This window comes from Acanthochromis polyacanthus, chromosome 19 (assembly GCF_021347895.1).
Source record: "Acanthochromis polyacanthus isolate Apoly-LR-REF ecotype Palm Island chromosome 19, KAUST_Apoly_ChrSc, whole genome shotgun sequence".
Classification (NCBI taxonomy): domain Eukaryota; kingdom Metazoa; phylum Chordata; class Actinopteri; family Pomacentridae; genus Acanthochromis; species Acanthochromis polyacanthus.
In genome coordinates, this window is record NC_067131.1 from 2,574,735 (window position 1) to 2,601,492 (window position 26,758).

At 38.9% G+C, this 26,758-nt stretch overlaps 1 protein-coding gene across 1 annotated transcript in view; it reads left to right on the plus strand.

The window, feature by feature from the left end:
• sema4gb (sema domain, immunoglobulin domain (Ig), transmembrane domain (TM) and short cytoplasmic domain, (semaphorin) 4Gb) overlaps positions 1 to 26,758 on the plus strand; it is a 64,282-nt gene that overhangs the window by 8,341 nt on the left and 29,183 nt on the right. The window lies entirely within an intron of this gene.

Consider the following 26,758-nt stretch of genomic DNA (forward strand, 5'->3'; position numbering starts at 1 on the left):
CTAGATGCATCCACCAACACCTCACCTCGCTGTCCTTATTTGCTGCTTCCTCCGCCCTCCCTCCCCCCCCAGCTAAAAGAAGTGGCACAGTTTTCGAAGTTGGCCGTGAAGACAGCTCCTTCATGCTCCCGAGTTATTAATCGCCTCTCTCATGCCCTGTCCTAGATCACACGGCTCAGCAAACACTTCTAATGAAACAATAGACAAGAGGCCTCCATAAAAGCGAGCGGGCCTGATTAGTGTCCGTGCAGAAAATACTGCTGAATAGGTGTGTTTTCTCCACAGAGTGAGTATTTACACACGTCATCAGATCCCCGTCACTGCGGCAGAAGAGGCTACCGATGCAGCTGCAACCAGGAGGGAACTCCAGCACCGTCAGGACCGGATGCCGGTGCTCTTACCTCACTCCACCCCTCTTTTCCCTCCCCTCCAGTCCTCCGAGGACGAGTATTATTAGCGGACGGTGGAGTGAACAGGGAGCTCTCGGCTGCAATATCGCAAAGGGCTGTTAAGAGTGTTGCAGTGATATTTTGGAGACGTTCAGAATCACAATCGCTCAGAGATGAGGCTTTAACAGAGGAGAGGACGCTTTCTAGAGCAGGGGAGTCAAACTCCTCTTCGTTCAGGCTCCACATCCAGCCCAATATGATCTGAAGTGATCCAGACCAGTAAAATCACAGCATATTAACTGATAAATAACCACAACTCCACATTTTCCCTTTGTTTTAGTGCAAAGATTTTCACATTTAAGGAATTATCTTTTGACAAAACATCATGAACAACCTGAAATTTCCTCAGAAAAAGTATTCAATTTAAACATTATGCCTCAGTTTATCATTTACACGTTACGACTTCCAGATCAGTTTATCTGCAGAGGCACACATTTAGTCACAGCTATCTGGAACTGAACAATATATCATCAAAATGACAAAATGTTACAAAAATGAGACACAAAACGACAAAAGCAAGAAACAAAATGACAAAAAAGTGAGTCACATGACAGGAAACAAAACAATGAGACACAAATTGAACAAAAAGTTACAAAGGAACAAAAAATAGACTTACAACACAAGTGAGACAACAAAAAAAACACAGAACGACAAAAACAACACACAAAAACCACAAATAAAGCAAAAGACAAAATGACAAAAATAAGACATAAAATATAAATGAGACAAAAAGGAAACACAAAAAGACAAAAGCGAAAAACAAAACGACAAAAACATGAGACAAATGACAAAAGTAGACAAAAACAAAAGAAAAAAAAAACTAAAGCGAGATAAAAAGGAAACGCAAAATGCCAGAAATGAGAAACAAAACAAATCAGACGAAACAAGACATTAAAAATGAGACAAAAACAAAATTACAAAAAGATACAAACAACATGAAACACAACAAAAAAACAGACAAAAAGTTACAAAGTGATCAAAAACAACAAGACTAGACAAATTACAAAAATGAGACAAAATGACAAAAGAACAATGAACAATCTAGTATTTTACTTTATGATCCAAACAACTTGTCATGGTTTACAAAGGATTTTAAATTTATAGTTTTACTAATTTACAATCTGCAGTTAATGTCTTCTCTGGAATTTTTACACTTTGAGGTCCAGATTGGACCCTCTGGAGGACCGGTTTTGGCCCGCAGGCCGCATGTTGGACACCCCTGTTCTAGAGTTCATTTGCTGCTTTCAGAACATGATTAAGTTGTTTGCTTTCTGCCGGACTGAGAGGAAATCCTCCTTCAAGGTCCAGGTTTTGCCTCACAGTGCGCCGATTTGTGGAGCCGGAGAGAAATATTGAGCTGAAAGTATTTATGGCAGAAAGAAGAACTGGACAAATAATGGATGTAGTTTTATGGCGACTATTTTGGAGCTGTGGACCGATTACTGATATCAGCTGGTTATTTATCAAACAAATGAAAAGGGCACACTCGATCGGCTCTGAAGAGTTCACCACATTATGATTTATTGAGCCTCATTTAGTTCGTTCGTAAGTGCGTCAGAGAGAGACGTAATTGTGTGTTCTGAAAACCTTCCAACTGTCATGCTTCCGGCTATTTATTTACACGTCTCTGCCTCGGATTATAAATCATACATTTCTCTCTGTGCTGCAGCCAGAGCCGGTCTTTCAGCGCAGATTTTATTTCTCCCTCTGCCCTCGTGGAAAGTCGTCCTTGACCTACTTTCTTACTGTCAGGGGAGGCATGTGAGAGTGGCGGGTGTGCACGTGTGTCAGCATGCGTTCCGTCACTCTCGTGCCGACGTGCGCTGTTTGGGCATGCATTCTGGTGTCGTGTAAAATCTGCATTCAACCCCCTCAGAGGACACGCATGTCAGCAGGGAGGACAGGAAGAGGCGAGTTCCTCCTCAGAGACGATCCGTGGGTGTCACCACCTATGGGAGACTCTGTGGGAGGACTTATGCTGTGTTTGTGAGCCGGGGTGAGGAGGCGCTCGTTAATTTACAGCTTGCTTTACTGACGGCCTGCATGAGTGGGAGTACAAGGACGCGCTGCAGATTTATAAGAAAGAAAACCACACAAGATGATTTTATGCAATCCTGGAAGGAAGCCAGAGGAAAGAAAGACACGATAATAAACGTTTCTGTCCGATAAGCGAAGCTGAAAGTGTGGCATTTATCACAGAGAGCTGCACTAATCATTTTTTTTCTTATTAACTATAAAGTAAATGATTAAATATAATGTGGAACTGGCAGCTTATACTGACAAACTCAAGAAGAATTATCACCTGCAACTCTGCACTTTCTCTCAGCTCTGTGGAAGTTTTTTTTGTTTTTTTTTTTAATAGCTTCCTGGTTTGGGCTCCTGCTGTTTTTATTGTTGTGGTTCAGTCTCATCACTTTCATCAGTGTTATTGTGAGCTGCAGCGGTTCCATACAGAGGTGCTGATAAATCTGTTGTACTCTAACTACTCAGCTGACATACAAACTGGTAAACATACAGCGCTTTTCCACTAACGCCTACTCAGCTCGGTTTGTGAGGTTTTCCATCAGGACGTAGTACCTGGTACTATTTAAGTATCTACTGGGCCGGGGTTCCAAGCGAGCTGAGTGGAGCCGATAATGTGACGTCTACAGCATGCAGGCCACTGATTGGACAGTTAGTGATGACACACGAGAGACTCCTTCACGAAAACCAAACCCAGCATTTAAAAAAAAAAAACTGTCAACAGTGATGTTACGCATTGCTCTTTATGGAACTTGGCAAAATCTGAATATTGCAACCAGACCTGTACCAGGGGCAAATGGGTGGCGGACCAAAGAATACAGAGGGAGCTGGACGGTGCACACAAATGACGTAAAGGGACTTCCGCCGATGAGGTGGTACTCAATGTAATGGTAAGCGACCTAAACCGAGTCCAGTGGAGTAGGTGCTAGTGGAAAAGCGCCTATAGTTGAGCGTTTAGGAGCTCGAGAGCCAGTTATTTATCTAAGGACCTGGTGGAGACCAAAGCAGAGCTAAAAGGAGAGAATACTGGACTAGTCTGACCCCCAGTTTTTCAAAATCCCCTTCAGAACTGAAAGACGACACTAAAAATGGCAAGTTTGTCGAAACTTTTTTGTGTAATGAGGCGACCTCGCTGGTTTTGTTGTGTTTTTCATTTTGCTGTGGTTATTTTTTCGTGGTAACAGCCGTTTCAATCCCCCCCCCCCCAAAAAAAAAAAAAACATTTTTAAAGGGACACTGTTGCTCCATCCTGGGCTTAGCACTGCCTAAGACAATTGTGATTGGTTGAAAAGAATATAAACACAGAAAAGCGATTTTTCACCCAACTGTATGATAATGAGGTGCAGACAGACCATTCTACAGAATTCACCTATTTTGGTAAATTTTAGATAAATACTAGTAAGTTCAAGTAAAGTATTAATGTAAATATTAACTGTAAGAAAAATAGGCCAAAATTGTAAATATCATCCACATTTAAAGTTAGTATTTTTTGTGAATGGTAATTTGGTCTTTGCACTGTTTTTACTGTATTTGAACCAGCAATAAATATCATTATTTTACATATATTTGCGATTTTTCTTCAGTTTCTTATGTTACAGTTTTCTACTGTTTTTTTTTAAATGTAATTTTTCTGGCACCCTTGATACCAGATTTATGTCTAAATAAGCAACTACTCCAACATATAAACCTGAAAACAGCCAGAACACACTATGCAGGTGTTTTGTTCTGTTGTGCCCCAGTTATCAAATATTCACTGGAAGCAGCACAGACATAATCGTATTTTCCAACCTGGGTTAACCTCAATATTGTCCGTTGTGTCTATGAACTAACCTTTTACCCGCTAACCCGCTGCAGAGATTCAGGAAACACAACTCTGGCTGTACAAAGGGGAAAACAGCACAAGCCTTCCCGACTGCAGTCCAATTTTACATGAATTATTTCAACCTTTCTGCCTCCAAGTTGAACACAGACTTGAACACAGACCAGATCTAGTTATCTTGTGTAGCTGCCTGTGTAAATGTGGGCAGATAGTTATTTTCATGACGACAGTCCAAAATATGGCTTATTTATCAGGAATATGTCACAGTAATGAGTTTTAGTAAATGTGTAGGGTCTTTTCCGTATAAAAAGGAGCCTGAAAATATACAATTTCAGAAATCCAATTATGCATGTAGGTGTTACTGCCAAATTTAACGACTGAATTTAGATCGTGTTTCTGAGACTCGTTGGCTTCTTTTTTCCTCCCCCAGAGGTGAGATTGATGCTTGACTGTGTTCTGAACTCTACTTTCTGCCCGTCGGGTTCTTGCTTTGGCTTTTTTTGCGTCTCGCCACCAGACCTGAAGTAATGTGGTTGTGAAATATTGATGCACTGTAAGCTGTCTGTTGCTGTCTATGACAGGCTGAGATGGTGAAAGGAGGTCGTGGTAGCGGGACTCCTCGTGGTTAGCAGATTTATCACCGCGGTGGCCGTAATAAAACCTGCCAGCTCGGTGCTTTTTTGTAGATGAAGTGTTTTCTACTTCCACTATGGTAATTACAGCGCTGAGCATTTACTGTCCAGGAAGGTCTATTACTGTCTTAGCAAACAGCCTGAGCAGCTGCATCTGCTCCTTATTGAACATATTGAACACCGATGATTTACCCACATTACCAGCTTGGCCGAGGCTCCGACTGAAGGCGTTTAATCTCTATCTCAGCCGGTGTTGTTACACCACATTGGCACCGTTTTGGTTTTTCCTTCCTGTCTGTGGTGACATTTCATGCTTTAAAATCCACTGAAACTTCCTCAGTTTTTTGATCATGTTCTCCTCTGAAAGTGTTGGTGTGCGATTCCTCCTGACAGCTTCTTATCGGTGATCCACCGATAGCATCCAGAGCAGGGGTGTCACACTTATTTTAGTTCAGGGTCCACATGCAGCCCAATTTGATCTCAAGTAGGCCAGAACAGTAAAATCATAACTTGATAACCTATAAATAACCATAACCTTTGTTTTAAGCTTATTTAAGGAGTTATCTTTCTACCAAACATTATGTACAACCTGAAATTTCTTCAGAGAAATAAATTTCAACAACATTCAGCCTCAGTTTATCATTTACACATTACAACTTCTCTGGAATTTTTACACTTTGAGGGCCCGATTGGACCCTCTGAAGGACCGGTGTTGGTCCGCGGGCCACATGTTTGTCACCCCTGGTCTAGAGACTCGTGACTATTTGCATGTAGTGGTTGTGCTTCTTTCTGAGATGAAAGTCTTGGCTGTGTTTCATCTCAGGTTTGAACACACTCCTGTGAAAGCTCTGGCTGTGACACAAGCTCGATAAGGGTTATTTTGTCGTCATTAATATCGTATAAACCCTTAAAAGTCTGACAGTGGTTGACAAACTGAGCATGCATGAGCAACGTCCTGTTTTTCCTCAAAGCTCCTGAAAAATAAGTTGATTTTAGCATTAGGATCAACTTTAACACTTTTGTTGTGCATAAATATTCATCTTAAGAGGGTTCATTCAAGCAATTTTCATAATAGTCGTCTAAATTTGTGCCAAGAGAGGTTTTATCGGCAGTAATAAATACAATGAATGGAATTTCGTTTGTGCTGGAGCTCCTGATTTGACGCACATAAGCAGGAAAGCTATCCACATTCTGACAGTGTGTCCAAATCAGACAGACGTGAGGATAATTTGACTTGATCTCGAATGCAGCTGACCTGAATATGAAGAGAAAACACAAATTAGCAGGCGTCCGTGGTTAAACGGGAGTAGCAATGCATCTTTTTTTCCCTGCGCTTCACAGTTCACTCTCTCCATCTGGTGTCAGAACCGCACCAGATGGAGAGGGTTCTGTGAATCATAAACCTGTGAACGGTTCTCGTTGGATCCACCTTCAGATGAAGAAGTGGCCCCGATAAAAGCTGTCGACGGCGTTGTGGATTATCCGGCATATCGAGGACGTTTGAAGGTGTTGGGAAGAGAAGTTGCAGCTGAATTTGTTCACTTTCTTCTTTGCTAAACCTCAACTTGTCTTCAGTTTCCACAGCTACATTAACCCTCCTGTTGTTCTCATTTACAGGCACCAAAAAAATTGTTTCCTTGTCTGAAAAAAATCCCCAAATTCATCAAAAAAAATTCCCCAAATTTCTAAAAAAAAATTATAAATCTTCAGGAAGAAAATTCCAATAATTCCTTAAGTTTTTATTTAAAAAAATTATTTAATAAAATTTCAAAAAATGAATAAAAATCTTTAAAAAACCCTAAAAATATCTAAAGCGATTCCATATGTCAGTAAAACCTCTGATATGTACAGTTAAATCAAAAATTCTTTATTAATAAATGTCCAACTGTTTTTGAACTGTACTGAATTTATTTGATTTGATGGTCAGTTATTGATAATGAATTGGGTTACATCAACATAAATCACACTAATTCGGGTTAGACATGATGATGTTCCAGACCTTTGCTTTAATACATTTTCTCTGACCGGACCTCTTTGAATTTTATTGAATACGGCTGCTTTAGAAGTACAATTACAGAGAATATATGTGGATGTACTCACGCTTTCCAGGCGTTAGCATGTGGTAACTGTGTATTAGTGGTAGAAGTGTGAAAATACACCACTGGAAGTAAAATTCCTGCATGCAAAACCTTAAGTAAAAATATAAGTGTTGGGAGCAAAATTTACTTCAGATATCAAAAGTAAAAGTACTTGCTGTGCAGTTAAATGCCTCTGTCTGTGTTTTTTAGATTAATATTACAGTTGTATTTTTATTGCTGTTGACTGTTTTAGGTTGAGCTCATTTTATTTATGCTGTACACTGTAGTTTAAGCATCATATTCTATAAGATCATCATAGATTTACAGCATCACTGCCCATTCAGAACCATTTATCTCTAAACAGTCGAGAAGAAAAGCCTGTTTCAGCTTTGCGGTGATGCTTTTTCAGCTAATCCAAGAGGGGTTTTAAACTGATTGTTTAGCCGACAAAGCCATAAAGGAACACTTAATCCTTCGGTTGATCACAATCGTGCAAAATTATCAACATTTGGAGAGATGCAGTTTTCCCTGGACAGGATGAGTAAGAGAGACTGAAGCCCACAGACAAAAGTAGTGCAGTAAAAAGTACAATATTTGCCTCTGAATTGTGATGGAATGCGAGTATAAAGTTGAAATAAAGAAGCTGAAATACTCATGTAAGATACATGAACCTCAAATTTGCAGTTACTTATTGTAATTGAGTAAAAGTAGTAAGTTATATTCCACCAGCACAGAGTAAGTAAAGCATATTGGATACTCTAAATGGATGTTATTTAGTTTATTTGCTTGAAATAACTCATCAATTGCAGCATAGGAACAGGGAAAATTTTAAAACATGCAAAAAAGCATGACAGTAGTAGAACTTTAGAGGTTGATGTGAGTCCATGTGCAGAAATAAACGTCTTAAATCGATGCAAATCTTTGCTCAGATGTTGACGAGGCTTCACTGTTTGCAGGAAGTCATGATGTCTGGATGGAAATTTTAGAGTAGAATCACACTATTCCCTTCTCAGTAAAAAATGTCAGGATGGAATAATAAACAAAAACAAAATTATCATTTAATACAGGGGTGCTAAACTCATCTTAGTTCCACATTCAGCCCAATTTGATCTCAAGTGAACAGTAAAATCACAGCATAATAATCTAGAAATAACTAGTTCTTTCTCTTTGTTTTAGTGCAAAAAAGTAAAAGCTCTGAAAACGTTCACATTTAATGAACGCTATTTTTACAAAACATTATGAACGGGATGAAATTTCTCAAGAAAAATAAGTGAAATTTCAACAATGTTATGCCTGAGTTTATCATTTACACATTACAACTTACAGACCACAGAGTGTCTACAAAGACGCACAGCATTCAGTCACAGCTATCTGGAACTATCTTACTGATTAATTTCCATTTATTTCCACATCTGTGTAGTAATCCTGACCATCACCATGGAAACTAAAGTGAGTACTGGTAATGAAGAAGGTTCAGTTATCCCTCTGCCTTATAAATGTTTTAATATTTATGCATAAAAAAATACATTAAAGTTGTAAAAGTTCCATCAAACCAAACTCTTTTATCCTGAAGCTGCATCATATTGCACAATGTTCAGTGTCTTTAAATTAGAGATGTCCGATATTGGCTTTTTTGCCAATAACCTACATGCAGATATTGTCCAACTCTCAATTTCCAATTCCAATATCAATCGATACCGATAAATGTGGACTATTTAACTAATTTTAGGTAACATCACATATCTCCTGTGGTGGAATTAACACATCATGCCTCGTTTTATTGTGATCCCCCATCGGCTGCATTCTCAAATGCAGCAAGGCTTTCAGATGTAAAAATTGTCTGTGCAAAATAAGAAAACTACTTCAACTGAAATTATGGAAAAAATATATATTTATGCCATATTTATCTATAATTGTCTCAAGCAACAGTTCACACTGTCCCTCCCTCGATGAGTCAGTAAATGGCAGCAAAATCCAGACATATCAGTTTTCATGATAGGCAAAAATAACAATATTGACCGATATTACATTTTTATGCCAATATCAGGCCGATATCATCAGTGGGCCGATATTGTCAGACATCCCTACTTTATTTCTGCAGTAAGTATTCAGGTTTGGGTCTGCACAGTGGCGTAGTGGTTAACACTTTTGCTTTGCAGCAGGAAGATCCACAGTTCGCGTCCTGGCTTTTCCGAGATCTTTCTGCACGGAGTTTGCATGTTCTCCCTGTGCATGCGTGGGTTTTCTCCAGGTTCTCCAGCTTCCTCCCACAGTCCAAAAATATGCTGAGGTTAATTGATTATTCTAAATTGCCCCTACGTGTGAATATGAGTGTGATTGTCTGTATGTGTTACCTGTCCAGGTGTCCCCCGCTTTCGCCCAAGTCAGCTGAGAGAGACTCCATCCCCTGTAACCCTAATGAGGACTAGGTGGTGTGTAGATGATGGATGGATATTCAAGTTTGACGTCCCTGGTTTCGTCTTTAGTTTTTTTTTTTGCTTCTTGTTTTGTGTTGTTTTGTTTATCAGTGTCTGTTTCCAGTTTGAACACAGCTTCTGCATTTGTCTTTGTACTTGCTGGATGTACTCACATCGAAAATAATGGACTCAGCGGATGACACATCGCCGTACTTCCTGTTTTCCAGCGCTGCCTGTTGTCTCGTACGAGCACCGACGTGTATAATTGCTTACGTAACTCCGAGTCGTGTTCATCGACTCTTCAGGCTGCGGTTCGACTTGACGACTACTGACAGTTGTGACACTGTCCGAAGAAGTTAAGTCAGTCTTTCCTCCCAGCATTTGTTCCCAAATCTATATGTGGGCACGTGCGTGTGTGCGTCACGTGCGCTCCATTGTGAGTCCGCCGGTCGGTGATTCACGCCGGACGGCACCCACTCTGAGCCAGACTCACAAACACTCGGTGGATTTACTCTCGTCTTGGACCCCGCGTGGGGATTACCAAAATGTCTGAACATGAGCGCGCACATTCTGGCTGCACCACCTGTGACGGCTCAGTGTCGCTCCAAACACACTCATTCTGGTAAACGCACAACACACACAACCCTCGGATGTTCTGAGCCGCAGACGGAAACATATTCACTCCTGTTTTTAGGAGAACAAGTGTGAAGTGAAGTTACTGTAAAAACCCACAGATGTTTCTGCCGTGACATCTTCCCCTCATTGAGCGACGGACTCTGAACATGAACAGACACACAAACGTGCACGTGTATACAAGATGACAACAGTAAATAGAAAGCAGCCAGCAGGCTAAAAAGCTCCTGGCACACCTCAGCGCTCTGTTGACTTTCCTCATTGATTTTGCAGGAGAACACAAAGGTGTGTGTGTGTGTGTGTGTGTGTGTGTGTGTGTGTGTGTGTGTGTGTGTGTGTGTGTGTGTGTGTGTGTGTGTGTGTGTGTGTGTGTGTGTGTGTGTGTGTGTGTGTGTGTGTGTGTGTGTGTGTGTGTGTGTGTGTGTGTGTGTGTGTGTGTGTGTGGCTTCAGGGAACAGTGGGTCGACATCTGTGCCGGTCTGTTGCTAATTTAATATTCATTGCGGTGCTTATGCAAATATAAGAGCTGAAATGTCACATTCTGGTTTTGGTTGCATCCATCTTTAAAGCTGCACTGATCAATACATTTATATATTTAATATTTACAGGATATCAGGTGACTACGTCTGCTGGTAAACGTGTTGTTTACAGTAAGTTAGTGTAACCATGCAGTATTTTTGGGGCTGAATTGAACCCAATTAAATCATAACCATACCTAAAATTCGGGGAAGAATTTAGAGTTTCAATAATATCCTGTATAATGTTGGCTTCATACACGAGTGCAGGTTTCATTTGAATAGTAGAGGTGCTAATATTTAGCATTTTGATTCTAAATATTGGTATCAAGGAGGCCAAACTGGAGAGTTTGGTGTCAAAATCTTGAATAACACAAATTTAAACACAAAACTTTGTTGAAATTTCTGTTTATGTATGTTTGACATTTATCCTTTCGTGTTTAATGTAACCCCAATAATAAATCAATTAAATGTCAACTATTCAATTCGTTACTTCATATTTTGATAATTAACTGATTTGAGCACTTTTTATAACAAAGTCTAAATTCTTTGATTGCAGCTTCGTAAATGTGAATGTTTTCTGGTTTCTAAAACTAAATATGACTGGGTTTTGGACAAAAGAAGACATTAAAAATGTCATCTTCAGCTTTGGGATAGACATTGTCTGTCATTTTCTGGCATTTTATAGAGCAAACAACTGATTAATTGCGAAAATCATGGATAAATTACATCACAGTGATGTAACCAGTCAGATGGCACTGTTTGATTTGATCAGAAATTGGCTTAAAAAATCAATACCAACTAGATGAGCCCTCAGTAGAGGGCAGAACCACGCCCTCTGCTGGCGAAAACCCTGTCCTCCCTATACAAATGATGCAATATGTATCAATTTTGATCATCTTACATATCTCCCTCCCTACTTGATCTGCTGACCTGTAACTCCACAACTGAGCAGGGGACCTTAGACTGATCTTCAGTGCCAAGTTTGATTATCCTGACTTCAGCAGTTGCAGAGATATCGGACCGGACATAGCCACATACATACATACATACTTACCCAGCCAGATACCACAGTGAATGCAATAACCCCGCCGACGTACCTGTTGGGCGTGGTTAATAATCTGAACAATGCAGAATCTCACATGTCACACCAAAAAATGTTCAGAAATTTCCCCAAAAATGTTGAAAATGTAGACATCAGAAGTTACGCTGTTAAAACAGATCTTTTTTCCCCCACATTTTCAAACTATAAAACGAGTCAATTTGACCCGCAGGACGGCACAAGGGTTAAGGGTTCAAAACGCCAAATGATTGGAAGAAAAAAACCCACCCCTGTGTGATTCTATTGGAGCATTCTTTCAAAATAAAAGCCTCGTGTTTCCTGTCTGTGTGCCGTGGCCTTGTGCTGCTTGTTCTGGAGGTACACGTGGCTTGTGCGTTTCCTCACATCTCTGTACTCTCTGCCTGTACTTTGGTGTGTGTGTGTGTGCGTGCACTCGGGTAAAAGACTAATTTATTTTCTTGAATCTTCAAACGTGGCTGACAGATTGCTTTTGGAGCACAGCCGTAATTGCAGCCCATTGATTTTGGCTTCAGACTGAAAAAAGGCGAATTAGTTTTCTCTTTCATACATCTGGGCGGCGCGTCGGTGAAGATGGAGAGGCAGCAGCACATGGTCGGATCTCACACCAAGGTCGCTGTGCCTCCGCTGCCTCGAGGCCGAGGACATGTTGTGTCACTGCGGTCCTCCTCATCGGTTTGCTTGTTATATCATGCAACCACTATTTTTATAAGACACAAACCGAGGCTTTAGCCCACTCTGGAGTGACTCACGTGGAGTCGGGCTCTTTATGCCACCTCGGGTTGTGTTTGCATGACTCCTCCTATGATCTCAGAGAGTTTTCAGGGCGTCGTTCGTGTGGATGCGTTTTCATTTCATTCCTGTGAGTTTCAGCGTCGCCTCCTCTGCATAGGTTAGTGCAGGGGTGTCAAACATACGGCCCGTGGTCCAAAAGCGGTCCGACAGAGGGTTCAGTCCGGCCCTCAAAGTGTAAAAATTACAGAGAAGACACTAACTGCAGATTGTAAATGAATAAAACTATAAATTAAAATTAATTTGTAGACCGTGACAGGTTGTTTCGATCATAAAGTAAAATACTAGATTGTTCTTTTGTTTTGTGTCTCGTTTTTGTAACATTTTGTCTTGTTTTTGTTGTTTCTTGTCCTTTTTTGTCTGACTTTTGTCATTTGCCTCATGTTTGTCGTTTTGTTTCTTGCTTGTGTTATCTATTTTTTTGTTGCTTTGTAGCTTTTTTTGTCAGATTTTTTGTCTCTTTTTTGATTTGCTGCATGTTGTCTCATTTTTGTAATATTTTGTCGGTTTTTTTTGTCTGACTTTCGTCATTTTAATCATAAAGTAAAATACTAGTTTCCTCATTGTTATTTTGTCTCATTTTTTGTAATCTTGTCTCGTTTTTTTGTCTGACTTGTTGCTTGTCTCATGTTTTTCTTGTTTTGTTTCTTTTTTTGTCATTTTGTCTTGTTTCTGTAATATTTTGTCTTATTTCTGTTGTTTTGTCTTTTTTGTTGTTTTGATCATAAAATAAAATAATAATTCAGTTTCAGATAGCTGTGACTAAATGTTTTGTACCTTTTTGTAGATACTCTGATCTGGAAGTTGTGATGTGTAAATGATGAACTGAGGCACAATGTTGCAGAAATTGAACTTATTTTTATTCACAAACTTGAAGCAAACCTTAAATGTGAACATTTTTGAACTAAAAGTACAATTGTGGAGTTGTGGTTATTTATAGGTTCTTATGCTGGGATTTTACTGGCCACTGAACTGAAATAAGTTTGACACTCCTGGGTTAGTGTTTCGTCGTGTGTCGTGCCTTTCAGGTGCTCAGTTTGTGGTGGATTTGGGACCCTGCAGCGTGACCACTCCCACCCACCTTTCACATGAATCCCCTCCTGGTGCGTCCTGACCTTTGGCTCTGCTGGAGAAGCTGCTTTTTGCTCACTCAATTCTCAATCTGACAGGATGAGAATAATAGCTGACAGTCGCACACTGTCTCGCCCGTGGATTTCATCGCCGTGGGAAGCAGCGGTGAACGTTCTTAGAAAGTTTAGCTCACACAATTGAACTTGTGAATTGATTGAGTTATTCTGCAAGCAAAACATTTACAAGCAGTATATTTTTTGCAGAATAGTTCCAGATTGTGACAGCTTAAATTCATAGTTTAAACAAGATGCAGGCAGTCGGATGATACTTTTTGGCTTAAACAAGCCGCAAACTGTTCAAAACTTAGTTGAATGAGATATTCAGCTTGACAAACCCTCCTGTTGTCTTCATTTACAGGCACCAAAAAACCTAGTTTCCCTGTCTGGGAAAAAAATCCAAAAATTCAACAAACAAATTCCCAACATTTCTGAAAATTTGTAAAATCCTTAGGAAGAAAATTAAAGTAATTCCTTACAAGATTCATTTTGAAAAATCACCCAAATTTAGCATGAAAATTCATGCATTTTCAAAAAAATTTAATTTTAAGGATTTTTTTTTTGAAGATTTTTACTCATTTTTTTGAAAATGTTTACAAGACTTTTTTTTGCCAAATTTGGGAGCTTTTTTTTTAAAATAAACTTTTAAGGAAAACTTTTAAGGAATTATTGAAATTTTCTTCCTGAAGGTTTTGCAAATTTTCTGAAATTTTGGACATTTTTTTGCTGAATTTTTGGATTTTTTCAGACAAGGAAGCGATATTTTTTGATGCTTGTAAATGAGGACAACAGGAGGGTTAAACTGAAGTATTTAGCAACACTGAAGCATGTAAGGATTCTTTTTTTTCAGCTCTGACAGTCTTAATAGCTAAAAGATTAGTGATGAAATCTCTTTTGCATTTGAATATTTATTATATTTCAGTATATATATGCGGTTTGAGAGGGGCACGTCTGCTCAGCTGCTTCATGCAAAGTGGATTTTTCACCATGAACAGAGATCATAAATCATCTATGTAGCATTTTATTAGGCTATGTTGCCATAATTTCAACTATTGGCGGCTGTGCACAAACTGATGTATCTGGTAAAGTTTTCAGTAACTTTTAACGCTCCTCGTCTTCCAAACTTTCTGCTACAAACATCCATCGTATTTTGCCAACCGGTTCAACTTTGACCCTCTCTGCTCACCGTCTCAGGTTTACTCCTCAGAGACGGATTATTTCTGACACTCTGTTGCACTCGCTTTCGATTTTACCTCCACATAGAGAGGTTCGGATAATCTGGCCAAACTTCTGACTTGTTTACACTGCGGATAAACAAAGAAAGGAGCAAGCTCTACTTGCTGCTTTTATGTTAAGTCCTCTGAAATCCTTTAGGCTTCCCTCAGACTTTGTTTTCTTTTTGCTGAACCATTAGAAACAATCTGGTACACTCGCAGATGCTTCACCTTTCAGTTCAGGTGCAAGAAGACATTTTGTTTCCTCTGTGTTAATGCAGCGGCTTTATGCAGATAAATGCGGATGGATTTATTCCAACTAATGAAGCCGCAGAGGAGCTTTTGCGATGTGCATCCATTTATTTAATTAGTGCCTCTCCTTTAGAACTCAAGAGTTCAAAAACATGTATAAAATAGATTTCTGCTGGACTCTACTTGCTGTAAAATGTTCACTAATGCATTCACTCTAATGCAGGGATGTCCAACATGTGTCCGACGGGCCAAAACCAGTCCTCTAGAGGGTTCAATCTGGCCCTCAAAATGTAAAAACTACTGAGAAGACGATAACTGTAGATTATAAATTAGTAAAACTATAAATTTAGAATACTTCTAGATCATGTCGAGTTGTTTTGATCATAAAGTAAAATATTAGTTCTTTTGTCATTTAGTCTCATTTTTGTAATATTTTGTCTTGTTTTTGTTGATTTTTTTGTGACTTTGTAACTTTTTGTCTGTTTTGTTTTGTCGTTTGTCTCTTTGTTGTCACTTTGTTTCTTGTTTGTCATGTTGTCTTATTTTTGTAGTATTTTGTCTTGTTTTTGGTGTTTATTGTCTCGTCTGACTTATTTTGTTTCTGTCACTTCAGTTTTGTTTTACTTTTGCAATTTCGTGTTTTGTTTTATTCATTATTTTGTGTAGTTTTGTCCTTTTGTTCCTCACTTTTGTCAAATTATTGTCTTGTTTATGTTTAATTTTTTTGTCTCGTGGGTGTCGTTTGTCCATTTTTTACTTTTTTTGTCTAATTTTTTGTCTATTTTGTTTCGTGTCATTTGTCTCATTTTTGTTTCTCGCTTTTGTCATTTTGTCTCATTTTTGTTGTCTTGTCTTATTTTTGTAATATTTTGTCTTGTTTGTTTTTTTTATCTTTAAGACAAAATAATTTGGCTTGAGATCAAATTGGGCTGAATGTGGCCCCTGAACTAAGATGAGTTTGACACCTCTGCTCTAACGCCTCTAAATTAACGTTTTGAAGTTAAAACTATGTATTTTTTAAAGGCCACTGCTCTCAAAAAATGAAGACTTTTGTGAAGCATGTGTGCAATATCATTCTCTCAAGCCGTCATGCAGATAACTACTACGGCAATGACAGAGTCAGTATGATAATAACCTAATTATTGACTGGGGAGAGGGTCCCTGCGGTTGTCTGGCTGTCAGTGATAGAAAAAAGGCTGGCAGGAAGGGAAGTGGGCGGCTGCAGAGACACTGAGGTCTGACTCAGCCTGTGGTCTTGCGGGGAGTCGATAGGTGCTGTCATCACCCGGTTTGTCCATCTGATGCTTAGGCAAGCAGACAGTCATGCGGGCACGAAAACGCCTTCCATGTGATGTTGGGAAAACGCTAAACAGTTTTCATCGTGTTGTATTATGCACGATCAAACGCTGGGAGACTCGCTGTCATCCTCGTTGTCATCACTGTGAATCATCGACTGTATATAAAGATGGACGTAGCATCTGGCTCCAGAGTTGAAGCCCACCAGGAAGTGTCAAAAACTTGCAATATCACGCCGTCTGCTAGGGTTGGCTCCAAAAAGCTTTTGCTCAATAGACCCCAATTCATTTTTGGAAAAAATAAAATTTGGTAGACTGATGTTCTACAGCTCAGGATTTTTTTCCCCCATTAGTTTTCATGGTCAAAAGGAGAGATCAGATGGCCGATCTTAAAATAAATCAATACTGAATTTTAAATAAATCGTTAAAGTTGGCGGAGCCAGGGGGCGTGGCTATACTTGATTGACAGTCCCATCGACTGGTCCTGCCCCGAGTTGCTCTCCGGTCCAGTCTGTTTGACGCTTTTTACGTCACTGGCTCCAAAAAATCCAAAATGGCGACCAGGAAGTAGCAAAATCCGGGCTTCATTTTCTCGGCGTTGAAACAAACGGGTGACGTCACGGTCAGTTCACGCCTGCTGTGAATACGAGCAGTAGAAGCTCTAGCGGTGCTGTTGTTGGGATGGCCGAGGTGAGACTTAACCCTCCTGTTGTCTTCATTTACAAGCACCAAAAAACATTGTTTCCTTGTCTGAAAAAATCCGAAAATTCAGCAAAGAAAATTACCAAATTTCTGAAAATTTGCAAAACTTTCAGGAAGAACATTGCAATAATTCCTGAAAAAATTTCCCTCAAAAGATTTATTTAAAAAAAAAAACAATTTGGCAAGAGAATTCTTGTAAATATTTTCAAAAAAATGAGTAAAAATCTTCAAAAAAAATCCTAAAAATATCTGACATGATTACAAATATGTCAGTAAAACTTCACATAAATATCACCCAAAATCCAGTGAAAGTTGCTGGATTTTGGGTGATTTTTATGTGAATATTCTTAAAGAAACATTTTTAACATTTCTTTTTTTCCACCAAAAAATGTTCAAAAATGTTGAAAACGTGGACATCACAGGTTTCACTGGAAAAATGTACATTTTCAAACTTTAAAACGGGTCAATTTTACCAGCAGGACGACATGAGGGTTAAAGAATTTTTTTGTTTTCTTTGTCCTGCATAAACATTAAGTTCTGTCATTTTATCTGGTTCTGCAGGATTTCTTGGATATCTCAAACGTTGCTGTTAAAGAAAATGTGTCATATTTCTGTCAGAGTATCTGCGCCTGATGATTTTTGCATCGGCATACAAAAAAATTCATAACCTTTCAAAAATGGACTTCTGCACCTCATCTTGGCTCTATTTTTGAAGGCTTTAGAAAACGCAGCTCGTGGTGGGAGAATCTTTTCAAAGCAGATCAGGTATAAAGAGCAACAAAGGCTGCAGTGGGAGTAAAACACGGAGTCTTAATGGGTCAAACAGAGGACTAACGCTCAGGAGACGAGGCTGTTTGAAGCTCGACTAATTTTGCACATTTACTTGTCTGGTTGGAGAAGCTCGGAACAGATGGAGTGAAGAAATCCAGATTTCTGCCTTCTGCACCTATACCTGATTACATTTTGGCCTTTAATTCATCCTCCTCATTCTCAGATGTGTCGTAAGAGCTTCTCAGATAAGTGGACTTTCCGTCATCGTAGCTGCAAAGTTTCTGCGGACAGATAAAGCTCGATGGGGCACCTAAGTACTTTTTTGGCACCGGTAATGTAAACCTGCCAACCAGCTGCACCTGGCATTAGACACTTGATTTGGATCGTATTCTTGTTTTGATAGTTCCTGGTTTAAAAGGGAACTGGATCAGTTTTGAACTTCTCACAAAGCGAGCCGCATAGCCGTGACAAATAAGGGAGGATTACCAAGTTATTCATTGGAAAACTGCAGTGAAACTTAAGCTAACATTGGCAGGAGTGGTCAGTATATCAGTAGAGTAGGTGAGTAACTAGCAAATGTATACAGGCCTGTGGTTCAGCAGATTCAGCATCATCACAATATGTTATCTAGTAACAGTATGGCCCGACCGATATGGGTTTTTTCAGGCCGATACCGACTCCAATATTTGACAGAAAAAAATTCCGATAACCAATTAATCAGCAGATTAATTTCCAAAATATATAATGAATAAAATAACTTATTTTTTGGTCGCTTGCAACAACAAAGATATGAATTACAGACGGAACATTTGACTGTTTAACAATATTTTATCATTTAGTATTTGTTTAACTTAAAAAAACATGCAACAAAGCATTAAACCTCTGAGAAATTCTATAACCTTTAAAAAAAGTCAGTCTATAAATGAGTTACTTCTCATCTGGTACTTCTTGTTGTGGCAAATTAGAGGTAGGTTGTACTCATAGACTGTATATAAAGATGGACGTAGCATCTGGCTCCACAAATGAAGCCAACCTGGAAGTGTCAAAAACTTGCAATATCACGCCGTCCACTAGGGTTGGCTCCAAAAAGCTTTTTCTCCATAGACCCCAATTCATTTCTGGTAAAAATAAAATTTGATAGACTGATGTTCTACAGCTCAGGATTTTTTTCCCCGTTAGTTTTCATGGTCAAAATGAGAGATCAGGTGGCCGATATTAAAATAAATCAATACTGAATTTTAAATAAATCGTTAAAGTTGGCGGAGCCAGGGGGCGTGGCTATACTTGATAGACAGCAACAGAAGCCTCTGCGGTAAAATGTGGGCGGGATAAGAGAGTCCTCAGCCAATCCTGCCCCTAGTTGCTCTCCGGTCCAGTCTGTTTGACGCTTTTTATGTCACTGGCTCCAAAAAAATCCAAAACGGCGACCAGGAAGTAGCAAAATCCGGGCTTCATTTTCTCGGCGTTGAAACCAACGGGTGACATCACGTTTAGTTCACGCCTGGTTGTACTACAGGTGAACTTAGTGGCTAAACATTATTTCTGATGCCCGTTAATGTTAAATCTCATTTTCTCTGCTGCATTATTTTCTTTGCCATGAAGTCAGGCCTCATGTGAACCAAAATAAAACCAGAGACGCCTTAAGAATGTATCTGTGTTTAATAGGCAAAACTCTGACTGATGATGGTTATTTTGAAAAGGAACTGATTTAATCGGCCGGCCAGTAAATCAGTCGAAGCCTGACTTAACAGTTGCAGTCAGGATAAGCAATTTGTCAAAGCTGTTCTCTGTAAGTCGACGAGGTTTTCTATATCTCTGCATAACTGTGTTTACATTAAAATGGCAAAGTTGGCACCAGATGACCAATTACAAACATGGGCAGGCTTAGTGCATACGTATTTCTTACTAGCAGACTAAACTGCAATCCTAAACAAATAGTTTTAAAATGCAACACAGACCGAAAGCAACACAGATGTCGGATTATGCTGCTGCAGACATGACTATGAATTAAGGCTGCAAAAAGTGCCAAAAACATTCAGTTAATAGGCCTATCAGTCTCTCTGCCTCCTGTAAGTCATGGTCAGAGTAAAGATTTTAATGCATATTAATTGCTTAGATGTAGGTTTCTTATTCAACCTTCAACTAAATCATAATTACGCAACACAAGAATTCAGATCTAGTCCCTTTGTGCTGCTCACAAAATGGACAAATTATGCAGAGAATAAATAGTCAAGTAAGTAGAAATGAAGCTATTTTCATCGTGATGAGGAGCATAAATCCAGTAATCTTCCATTCGCTGTGATAGTCCTCATAGTGTGTGCGACGGTTATATTCTCTCAGCTGCGTTTAAGAGTTTTGGGAGCAAGTAGAGAACAAAGATAAAAACATCATTTAAAGCGATAAGAACTCTCGTTGCAAATCTTGTAAAGTCAGAAAGTACAAGGCTTTAGTGCTTTATCAGTGTCTGTTTCAGGATTATATCAATATATAAAGGCGTATAGAACAATGAAGTGGCTTTGTAATTGCAGCTTGTTCTCCTGACAGCAGTATCTTTGGTCCGAGCCTCGCCGGATCGGAGATTGTAGTATTGATTGGTCAGTAAGCGGTGTTTTAACACTGATCTGTTATCTTCACTTCTCTTCAGCATAAGTTACCAAATCATAGGTGTAGTCCTGAAAACCCAGAATTAAACCTGACTGGCTGTGTTGGTCCTCCAGCACCTTAAAAGAAAGCAGAATCAACAAGCCAGTAACAGGCAGATGCCCCAGAATCACCGCCAAAACAAATAAAAGCATATAGAATAATCTAAATATCTAAATATACCTATGTCAACAACTCGCAACTTTAAAGAGATGCAGAGGAGGCACCAGGAGATAATCAGTCTAATCAGTCTCTTTTTAAGGATTATATTGATCTATATCAGCCTCTATTTAATAAAGTACCTTTGAAAATGCAGCTTTAATAGTTCTTGCACTCTTTACAGTACCAGCTTTGGTCTGAACTCCGTGAGATTGGAGATTGTAGTATTGATTCGTCAGTAGGTGGCGTTTTAGCACGTGTTCATCTGTTATCTTGAACAAAACGTGGTCTGGAGAAGGGTGGCAGTTCAGCATAAGTTGCAATAGTGTGAGAAGACCACTGTTGTTGTCCTAAAATAGGCAGAATTAAACCTTGAAGTTACCTCGATAACCTCAAATCCTGCTGCAGGTCTCAGAGGACCGATGGTGATGATGACTTTTTCCTCCATCACTTGCAAGGAAAGCAACATTAACAAGCAAAAAACAGGCAAATGACCCCAAAATGATTGCAAAAGAAAATATATTGACCAAGAACAGAACAAAAAAGTCCAACACGATCGAAACGTCACAACTTAACCACCTCAACAACTTGCAAATCCACGCAGCAACCGCTCAACTCTTCAGGATCGACTTTAAAGAGATGCAGAGGAATTAACAGGAGATAATCAAAGAAACTTTCTAGTTATTTGTCCAAAACTGATGCCCAAATTGGATGTCAAGATCAAGAAAATACAGGAATAGTGGCGGAACAATCAGCCTCTGCTTAGAGCATTGCAGGTCAGTGGGTTGTGGTCATCATTGACCCAAACCAAGACCTCGAACCCCACAAACTCTGCAAAATCCTGCAGAACGCTTCAAAGCGAACGCCTCCCATTCAAGCACACACAGTAGTTTAACTGATACCGTAATAAGCTGACTAGAACAGATGGTGCCGCGTAGTTAAAGCGACCGGTAGGATCATTTCCTGATCCGTGATCTCGCTAAAGAACGCTGTTTCAAAAAAACTCGAGTCATTTTAGGGACTCCTCTTCATCCTCTGTATGGAGAGTTTGATCTTCTTCCTTTTGTTTGAAGCACCAAAGCCTGGCATAATGGATTGGAAATGCTTTTATCTGTCCTGCTGTTGAAGGAAGAGTCTGTTGATTATTAGTTTTCAGATAATATTGTTGGTATCTTCTCCAGGTTTTGTTATATTGCCTCTGATATATATATGTCAGGGTAGAGACTGCGATATATATATATATAAGTTTCTCTGTGAGTTTGTGTTGTGAACTTGCTCTCGGAGACGATCAAATTGAGGTTTAAGTTATCGTGAGTCTCTGAAAACAGTCAAATAATGTGTTTTGAGGCTGTTGAGTCCATTAATCACTTCTATTTTTAGGATTTATGTGGCTGCATTAGCGTATATCGGCCTCATTTACCGCTGAAGTGCCACCAAAAAACTTGCTCTGAGGAATGGTGTATTTTTGGTAATTTTAAAAACCTGTCAGTGAGTTTTGGGGGTTCAGAAGGGTAATTAGAATATGAAGTTTTGTAGTGGCATCCGTCGAAGTGGCACCAAATTACCACGGACTCTGATCTAAACCAACACATTTAAGTGAAATTTGTGTACCGTGGCATATATAATGATACAGTACTTCAGCTTTTTATCTCTCATGCTGCTATCAAACATTAAAGCAAGACTCTGCTAGCTTTCTTTTTTTAATTCCTGATTCTTTTGTTCAGACATTAGGTGAATAGATAGATGTTAAATACCGTACTTTACAGCTACTAGCTTTCATATACTATTGTTGGGATCGTCTCCAGGTTCTCTAGGTCTCCAGGTTTTGTTATATCGCTTTTGATATGCGTTGTTTTTCTGTGTGTTGTGTTCTGTCCTCGGAGACGATCACATTGAGGTTTAAACTGAAGTGAATCTCTGAAAGCAGTTGAATAATGTGCTCTGAGTCCGTTATTTGCTCCGTTTTCACTGAAATCACCTATTTTTCAGGAGTTGCGTCTCAGAATTAGCCTCATCTTCCATCGAAGTGGCACCAAATTGCCACCGACTCTAATAGAAAACGCATTTAAGTGAAATTTATGTACCGTGGCATGTGAAATAATACACTACTTCAGCTTTTATCTCTCACGCTGCTATCAAACATTAAAGCAGGATTCTACTAGCTTTCATATACTATTGTTAGAATTGTCTCCAGGTTCTCTCTTCAGCTTTTGTTGTTTTTATGTGAGTTTCTGACATGAATTGGGCCTCGGAGACGATCAAATTGAGGTTTAAGTTGAAGTGAGTCTCTGAAAGCAATTGAATAATGTGTTGAGTCCATTATTTGCTCTATTTTCACAGTTTTTTTTAGCAGTTACCTCTCAAGATTAGCCTCATTTTCCATTGAAGTGGCACCAAATTGCCACCAACGCTGATCTGATTCAACACATTTAAGGGAAATTTATGAACCGTGGCTTATAAATTAATATATAATACTTCGGCGTGTATTGCTGGCTAATCATCTGTACGCTTCCAGCTGTTGTGCTGCGACCTCCTCGGCCACTTTCTGCTGCACTGGACCCTTCTCGCTCCATCAGAAGCACAATGAACAGGCGAACAGACTAACAGCGACAGGCGTGCCGGGCCCTCACACCACAGTGAATCGATTGGCGGGACGACTAATATAGTTTGTCTGATTACTGCGAGCAGGGACGTCGGCATGAAAGAGAAGAAGGCGAGGGAGGTGCCGTCTGCTGACTCATATTCCTCGGTGTAACAGGGCTGATATCTTCTCTTAAACCGTTGTTCTCCGACGACAGCTGCTCTGGCTGCATGCAGCGTTTGATTCTCCAGTACGTCAGATTTGGTTAATCAGACATTAATCACCCACTCTGAGTGCAAACCGGAGCTCTGTAAACCTACTTCTGCACAGAGGGAGATGTTTCCTACCCACAGGAGAAAAAAACTAATGTCCTCCTTTCTGTTGTCTCTCAGCAGAAGCAGCTTCATGCCCCCGTTTCTGTGATGCCACGTTCAAATATTTAGTTTAGTGCATCAGGCCGGTTATTCTGCAATGGATGAATAATGCCTTTGTCTGCATCGGTGAAGGATTAATCCTTGTGTTGTTCTGCAAGTCAGATTGACCTGTTTTAAAGTTTGAAAATGTGGAGGAAGAAATAAATATTTTCACAGTGAAACTTCTGATGTCCACATTTTCAACATTTTTGGGGAAATTTTTGACCATTTTTTTGGTGGAAAAAAAGAAACGTTAAGAAAAGTTTCTTTAAGAATATTCACATAAAAATCAAGAAAATATAATTTTTACTGATATATATGTAATCACTTTAGGTATTTTTGGATTTTTTGAAGATTTTTACTCTTTTTTTTTTTTTAAATATCTGCAAGAATTTTCATACTAAATTTGGGGGATTTTTTAAAATAAAACATTTAAAGAATTACTTTAGTTTTCTTTTAATTTTCAGAGAAATGTGGAATTTTTTTGCTGAATTTTTGGATTTTTTTTCAGAGAAGGAAATATTTTTTAGTGCCCATAAATGAGGAAAACAGGAGGGTTAAACAAGCCGCATATCTCAAAAGTTTTACTGATATATATAGAATTACTTTAGATATTTTAAGGATTTTTTTTGGTAGATTTTTACTCATTTTTGTAAATATTTACAAGAATTGTCTTGCCAAATTTTGGGGGATTTTTTTAAAATTAAAATTTTCAGGGAAACTTGTAAGGAATTATTGTAATTTCCTTCCTGAAGGTTTGGCAAATTTTCAGAAATTTAGAGAATTTAGACTTTTTTTTTTTCAGACACGGAAACCATGTTTTTGCTGCCTGTAAATGAGGACAACAGGAAGGTTAATAAAACCCTTATTATCCAACACATATACTCCGGTAGACCCTCACTTGGCCCAGTTATTGTTTGAATCTCCCCTCACCCTCGTTCTCACTCAGCGGTGAGGATGCTGATTCTGTGGCAGCCCTGCTGATGTGATGTGGCATTACTGGGCCACGATTCCTGCTGAATGCCCTAAAAGTTTGGCCTCCCCTGTGCCCCCCATCCCCACCGTCTGCCTCTCAGCCATCACTGCAGCGACCCCCCCGTCTACCAGATCAGACTGTCACGCTAAGGATGTTCATTTGTGGCGTGTGGATGCAGGAAAATGTTTCAATGAGGGTGAAGTCAAGATAAAAGCTCTTATAGCAGACTATTCTTTAGGTCTGCAGGTAGAAATGTGGAGTGGTGTTCGATGCTTTTAAGAAGACTATGTAAACTGGCTTTTTTCCCTTCTACTATCTGCATGGTTTTATTACTTTAAATATGACTATTTATCTATTTATCCTAAATCTACTGTTGCTTTGTCTTCATTCTTTTTATTTATTTCCTCTTTTATGTTGTTTTTAGGGGTTATGTTGCCTTTCTCTGCTGTAAAAGGTGCTATATTAGTATATTATTTTTGCTTTTGCTGCCATTGTGATAGCTGACTTTTGGTGTTCAGAGCAAAATTACACTTCCTAATTTCTTATTTTTGATTTTAACTGAGCAGATTTCCAACATGCATCCATATTTCAAGTTTCTAAACACCTGCACCTCAATATAACTGTGTGAAATTAACTAAATAATACTTAAACTGCTTACATAATAGCATTAAACTTCCATAAAATGAAGCAGAATGAAGAAAAATATCTTAACTTTCAGTCCTTGGAGCTGTGGCCTTACATGTACAATCCCAGTTAATGCTTTTAAAAAACAGCTCAAGACTATTTAAAGTGGCTTTTTCCCACCTCCTATGATAATCTACATGCTTTTATTACTTTAAATATGACTGTTTATCTATTTATCCTAGATCTACCGTTGCTTTGTCTTTGTACTTTTTATTTATTTCCTCTTTTTAGCGTTTTTCTGGGCTTCTGTTGGTTTTCTCTGTTAAGCACTTGGTGACTTTGTGCCTTTCTTGTGGCTTTAACTGAGCAAAAAAAGGCAAATTTCTAAAATACATCCACATTTAAAGTTTCTAAACACATACTTGTCAACAAAACTGTCTGAAATTAGCTAAATAATACCTAAACTGCTTAAATAATAGCATTAAACTTCCAAAAAATGAAGCAGAATGAAGAAAAAATATCTTACAAATGTACACTTTGTCCACCTATACTTTTGTCCTAATGTTTTATGTTGTAATTCATATGTAAATGATACCATAGCTTTTAGAGAAGCTCGCTTTTTTCCTTCTTTTTCATGGTCGGAAACAACAGATGCAACCTTTCTAAAGCTCTTCACGTAGCTTTACTTCATCATTATTCATAAAAACCCTCTGAACTTTTTATGTACTCACTGTAGGCTCATTTTTCACTGAAATACAACCGCTGATTATTTGTTTTTAAGATGGAATTGTTGGGATGTTCTCCAGATATACATTATTTTTTGAGAGGATTTTGTCTGTGGAGACGATGAAAGCGAGGTTTAAGTTGAAGGAAGTCTCTGAAAACAATCAAATAAAGTGAAATCACCCATTTTTTAGGGTTTTACGTGGCAGCATTGGCGTCTATTGGCCTCATTTGCTGCTGAAGTGGGACTAAATTACAACCGACGCTGATTTAATTCATCACTTTAAGGGGAATTTATGAACCGCTGTGTATAAAATGAAACAGCACTTCAGCTTGTATTGCTGGCTAGTCATGTACAAAGCTCTTTACTCAGCCTTTGTTTATCATTATTCATATTAACCTTCTGAACTCCAAGCAGTTTCTGGGTGTTTATTTTTGCTGCTGTCACATTTTTTACTCACTATGGGCTCATTTTTCACATAAAATCCTGCTCCTCTATGGAAACAGAACAACCATGGCTGGAAGTAGAGAGAGCAGAAAAACCTCTCCTGTGCAGTAAAGTAAAAATCATAAAACAAAGATGAATTTCTTTCTCAGTTTAACTGTTGAGTGATGATTCACCATGCCGAATGCGTCCTCCATATATACCGTTTATGAGCCACATTGCATTTATTTTATAGCTCAAGTATGGTTTAATTTCCTGTCATGGCCTCTCAGTTGTGTTGAGGAGGGCAAAATGTTTTGTATTTTACAGATTCTAGTCGGTACAAAAGGTTTATTTTTGCTGAATTTAAATTAGAAATGTATGTGAAAGGATTTGGATGAAATATCGCAATTCAGAAA